The 6,399-nt window shown below is 40.2% G+C and overlaps 1 long non-coding RNA gene across 1 annotated transcript in view; it reads left to right on the top strand.

Annotated features, from left to right (window-relative positions):
* The first annotated feature begins 4,556 nt into the window (after positions 1–4,556).
* The window catches only part of LOC145877181 (uncharacterized), an 11,418-nt gene continuing 9,575 nt past the window's right edge, over positions 4,557–6,399 (top strand). Inside the window, exon 1 of the long non-coding RNA XR_014391602.1 lies at positions 4,557–6,399. This exon is cut by the window's right edge and continues 544 nt beyond it. This is a non-coding gene — a long non-coding RNA (uncharacterized LOC145877181).

Raw genomic sequence — 6,399 nt, 5'->3', positions numbered from 1 at the left:
ATCCGTTTTGTCACCAAAGCCCCATATACAGTGGGGGAAAAAAGTATTTGATCCCATGCTGATTTTGTACGTTTGCCCACTGACAAAGAAAGGATCAGTCTATAATTTTAACCTCTATGGGCTAGGTGGGACGCTAGCGTGCCACCCGTGGTGCACTCCATCAACAGCAGGTGCATTTCAAGAGCGGCAAATTTGAATCCAAATAAATGTCAAAATTCAAATTTTAAAAAAATACAACTATTTTACACCATTTGAAAGATAAACATCTCCTTAATCTAACCACGTTTTACGATTTCAAAAAGGTTTTACGGCGAAAGCATAAATTTAGAGTATGTTAGGACAGTACATTTACAAGAGTTGTGTGTAATGTTTTGTCAAGTCAAAGACAGGGTCACCAAAACCATAAAACCAGCTAAAATGATGCACTAACCTTTTACAATCTCCATCAGATGACACTCCTAGGACATTATGTTAGACAATGCATGCATTTTTAGTTCTATCAAGTTCATATTTATATCCAAAAACAGCGTTTTACTATGGCATTGATGTTGAGGAAATCGTTTCCCTCCAATAACCGGCAGTCAAGTCAGCGTAACAAATTAAATAATTAAAATTAGAAAACATTGGTAAAATATTATATTGTCATTTAAAGAATTATAGATTTACATCTCTTGAACGCAATCAACTTGCCAGATTTAAAAATAACCTTACTGGGAAATCACACTTTGCAATAATCTGAGCACTGCGCCCAGAAAAATACGCGTTGCGATACAGACTAGACGTCATGTTGGGGAGATCTAAAATCGAAAATACTATGTAAATAATCCATTACCTTTGATTCTCTTCATCAGATGTCACTTCCAGGTATCACAGGTCCATAACGAATGTAGTTTTGTTCAAAAAAGCTCATCATTTATGTCCAAAAATCTCCGTCTTGTTAGCACATGATCTAAGCCAGCCGGACTTCTCGTCATGAACGAGGGGAAAAAATATATTTCCGTTCGTTCAAACATGTCAAACGTTGTATAGCATAAATCATTAGGGCCTTTTTTAACCAGAACATGAATAATATTCAAGGTGGACGAATGCATACTCTTTTATAACGTATTGGAACGAGGGTACCCAACATGAACTCGCGCGCCAGGTGTCTAATGGGACATCATCGTTCCATGGCTCTTGTTCGGTCAGATCTCCCTCCAGAAGACTCAAAACACTTTGTAAAGGCTGGTGACATCTAGTGGAAGCAATAGGAAGTGCCAAAATATTCCTCAGCCCCTGTGTTTTTCAATGGGATAGGTTTAAAGTCAATACAACACATCAGGTATCCACTTCCTGTCAGAAAATGTCTCAGGGTTTTGCCTGCCAAATGAGTTCTGTTATACTCACAGACACCATTCAAACAGTTTTAGAAACTTTAGAGTGTTTTCTATCCATATATAATAAGTATATGCATATTCTAGTTACTGGGTAGGATTAGTAACCAGATTAAATCGGGTACATTTTTTTTATCCAGACGTGCAAATGCTGCCCCCTAGCCCTAACAGGTTAATGGTAGGTTTATTTGAACAGTGAGAGACAGAATAACAACAAAAACATCCAGAAAAACTAATGTCAGAAATGTTATAAATTGATTTGCATTTTAATGAGGGAAATAAGTATTTGACCCCCTCTCAATCAGAAAGATTTCTGGCTCCCAGGTGTCTTTTATACAGGTAACGAGCTGAGATTAGGAGCACACTCTTAAAGGGAGTGCTCCTAACCGCAACTTGTTACCTGTAAAAAAAGACACCTGTCCACAGAAGCAATCAATCAATCAGATTCCAAACTCTCCACCATGGCCAAGACCAAAGAGCTCTTCAAGGATGTCAGGGACAAGATTGTAGACCTACACAAGGCTGGAATGGGCTACACGACCATCGCCAAGCAGCTTGGTGAGAAGGTGACAACATTTGGTGCGATTATTCGCAAATGGAAGAAACACAAAATAACTGTCAATATCCCTCGGCCTGGGGCTCCATGCAAGATCTCACCTCGTGGAGTTGCAATGATTGAGAACGGTGAGGAATCAGCCCAGAACTCCACGGGAGGATCTTGTCAATGATCTCAAGGCAGCTGGGACCATAGTCACCAAGAAAACAATTGGTAACACACTACGCCGTGAAGGACTGAAATCCTGCAGCGCCAGCAAGGTCCCCCTGCGCAAGAATACATATACATGCCCGTCTGAAGTTTGCCAATGAACATCTGAATGATTAAGAGGACAACTGGGTGAAAATGTTGTGGTCAGATGAGACCAAAATGGAGCTCTTTGACATCAACTCAACTCGCTGTGTTTGGAGGAGGAGGAATGCTGCCTATGACCCCAAGTACACCATCTCTACCATCAAACATGGAGGTGGAAACATTATGCTAAAGGGGTGTTTTTCTGCTAAGGGGACAGGACAACTTCACTGCATCAAAGGGACGATGGACGGGGCCATGTACCGTCAAATCTTGGGTGAGAACCTCCTTCCCTCAGCCAGGGCATTGAAAATGGGTCGTGGATGGGTATTCCAGCATGACAATGACCCAAAACACACGGCCAAGGCAACAAAGGAGTGGCTCAAGAAGAAGCACATTAAGGTCCTGGAGTGGCCTAGCCAGTCTCCAGACCTTAATCCCATAGAAAATCTGTGGAGGGAGCTGAAGGTTTCGAGTTGCCAAACGTCAGCCTCGAAACCTTAATGACTTGAATCTTTCTGATTGAGAGGGGGTCAAATACTTATTTCCCTCATTAAAATGCAAATAATTGTATAACATTTTTAACATGCGTATTTTCTGGATTTTTTTGCTGTTATTCTGTCTCTCACTGTTCAAATAAACCTACCATTAAAATTATAGACTGATCATTTCTTTGTAAGTGGGCAAACGTACAAAATCAGCAGGGGATCAAATACTTTTTTCCCCCACTGTACTACCCACCACTGCGACCTGTACGCTCTCGTTGGCTGGCCCTCGCTTCATACTCGTTGCTAAACCCACTGGCTCCAGGTCATCTACAAGACCCTGCTAGGTAAAGTCCCCCCTTATCTCCGCTCACTGGTCACCATAGCAGCACCCACCTGTAGCACGCGCTCCAGCAGGTGTATCTCTCTGGTCACCCCCAAAGCCAATTCCTCCTTCGGCCGCCTCTTCTTCCAGTTATCTGCTGCCAATGACTGGAACGAACTACAAAAATCTCTAAAACTCGAAACACTTATCTCCCTCACTAGCTTTAAGCACCAGCTGTCAGAGCAGCTCACAGATTACTGCACCTGTACATAGCCCATCTATAATTTAGCCCAACTACTTCTTCCCCTACTGTATTTATTTATTTAGCTCCTTTGCACCCCATTATTTATATTTCTACTTTGCACTTTCTTCCACTGCATATCTACCATTCCAGTGTTTTACTTGCTATATTGTATTTACTTTGCCACCATGGCCTTTTTTTGCCTTTACCTCCCTTATTTCACTTCATTTGCTCACATTGTATATAGACTTATTTTTCTACTGTATTATTGACTGTATGTTTGTGTAATACCCTTGTTTGAACCAAGTATTGAGTTTATTTGTTATAATGAATTGGTATTATATTTAAAAGATGATTGAATTGCTCCTAAACTGTAATGTTGTTAATGCATTATGCTTTTTGAAGAAATATTTATTTAATGTATAAGTGAATAGTTTGTTTTACTTTGAAGTTTACGTTTTGACCAATAAGGTCGCTTGTTAAGTTGTGGCCAATGGGAGTTGACCTGGTTAACGGGAGGGAAAAAGACGTTGATGAAAGGATGGACGTTTTACCTCAGGACGGTTGGTGAAGAAAAATTATAAAAGAAGACGACAGAACTACAACAAAACCCATAGCTACTAAGACATGAAGGGAAATACATGTTTTATTTAATAAAAGAGTTGTTATAATTTAGCTAAAACTTAGTAAAGACTGAAGCTACCGTCTCGTCGTGGAGGTATTAGCCAGCCTAGAGGTTAGCCTAGCATCGTCTGACACCGGGAGATAATTGCTTGGGAAGTTTAACGAGTTCGTGTTGCCATGGGGATATCGGCTACGGCTAAGGAGTACTGTCTGCATGGGTAGCTGTGCTGCCTTGGACTTGGTGAGGAAACCTGCATGGAACTGCCATACTTCGCTGAGGGAATATCTACCAAGTAGTGAGTAACCACAATGTGAGGTGCTTATAAATAAATACATTGGTGATGGTGAGAGGTTAGCATGTTTTGTTGTATCCTCTGTTATTGGTAATGGTGAGAGGTTAGCATGTTTTGTTGTAGTCTCTGTTATTGGTAATGGTGAGAGGTTAGCATGTTTTGTTGTAGCCTCTGTTATTGGTAATGGTGAGAGGTTAGCATGTTTTGTTGTAGCCTCTGTTATTGGTAATGGTGAGAGGTTAGCATGTTTTGTTGTAGCCTCTGTTATTGGTAATGGTGAGAGGTTAGCATGTTTTGTTGTATCCTCTGTTATTGGTAATGGTGAGAGGTTAGCATGTTTTGTTGTAGCCTCTGTTATTGGTAATGGTGAGAGGTTAGCATGTTTTGTTGTAGCCTCTGTTATTGGTAATGGTGAGAGGTTAGCATGTTTTGTTGTAGCCTCTGTTATTGGTAATGGTGAGAGGTTAGCATGTTTTGTTGCAGCCTCTGTAACTCTCTCACTCATTATTATTCATGATCTTTCTCAATCATGGCAGTCACAGGCTTGATGTAGTCATTGCAGTCAAAGAATATGGGACCAAATACTAAACCTTTGACTAATTTAACACACTTTAACCTCTATGGGCTAGGTGGGACGCTTGCGTCCCACCTACTCAACAGCCAGTTGAATCCTGTGGCGCGTTATTCAAATACCTTAGATATGATATTACTTCAATTTTAAAAAAATATGACTATTTTACACCATTTTAAAGATAAGACTCTCGTTAATCTAACCACACTGTCCGATTTCAAAAAGGTTTTACAACGAAAGCAAAACATTAGATTATGTCAGCAGAGTACCCAGCCAGAAATAATCAGACACCCATTTTTCAAGCTAGCATATAATGTCACATAAACCCAAACCACAGCTAAATGTAGCACTAACCTTTGATGATCTTCATCAGATGACAACCCTAGGACATTATGTTATACAATACATGCATGTTTTGTTCAATCAAGTTCATATTTATATCAAAAACCAGCTTTTTACATTAGCATGTGACTAGCATGTGACTAGAATTCCCACCGAACACTGCCGGTGAATTTACTAAATTACTCACGATAAACGTTCACAAAAAGCATAACAATTATTTTAAGAATTATAGATACAGAACTCCTCTATGCACTCGATATGTCCGATTTTAAAATAGCTTTTCGTTGAAAGCACATTTTGCAATATTCTCAGTAGATAGCCCGGCATCACAGGGCTAGCTATTTAGAAACCCAGCAAGTTTAGCACTCATCAAAGTCAGATTTACTATAAGAAAAATGTTATTACCTTTGTTGTCTTCGTCAGAATGCACTCCCAGGACTTCTACTTCAATAACAAATGTTGGTTTGGTCCAAAATAATCCATCGTTATATCCGAATAGCGGCGTTTTGTTCGTGCGTCCCAGACACTATCCGAAATGGTAAATCAGCTCGCGCGCATGGCGCAATTCGTGACAAAAAAATTCTAAATATTCCATTACCGTACTTCGAAGCATGTCAACCGCTGTTTAAAATAAATTTTTATGCCATTTTTCTCATAAAAAAGCGATAATATTCCGACCGGGAATCTGCTTTTAGCTAAACAGACAAAGGAAAAGAAATCATTCGGTCGAAGCGGGCACGCGCCTAAGCCCATAGTACTCTGAGTGGCCACTTGCCAAAAGCGATAAAGTGTTTCAGCCAGAGCCTGCCTCGATATCGTTCAACTTTTTCCCGGGCTCTGAGACCCTATGGAAGCCGTAGGAAGTGTCACGTTATTGCACAGATCCTGAGTCTCCAATAAAAAGAGCCAAGATGAAACACACCTTGTCAGACAGGCCACTTCCTGCTTGAAATCTTCTCAGGTTTTCGCCTGCCATAGGAGTTCTGTTATACTCACAGACACCATTCAAACAGTTTTAGAAACGTTAGGGTGTTTTCTATCCAAAGCCAATAATTATATGCATATTCTAGTTACTGGGCAGGAGTAGTAACCAGATTAAATCGGGTACGTTTTTTATCCAGCCGTGTCAATACTGCCCCCTAGCCCTAACAGGTTTAAGTGAATTGGTCAGAAAACATATGACTTCTTTAAATAGGGGACTAGATGCATAAAGTGCTTTCATTTTTCTAAATGGTGAAACAGATATGTATGAAAATATCCTCAAATAAAAGGTGACATTATATACTGTCACCTCATGA

Source organism: Salmo salar, unplaced genomic scaffold (genome assembly GCF_965601325.2).
Source record: "Salmo salar unplaced genomic scaffold, fSalSal1 ptg000691l, whole genome shotgun sequence".
NCBI classification, from domain to species: Eukaryota; Metazoa; Chordata; class Actinopteri; order Salmoniformes; family Salmonidae; genus Salmo; species Salmo salar.
The sequence above is the reverse complement of the archived record's forward strand: the minus strand, read 5'-3'. Positions and strand labels throughout refer to the sequence as shown.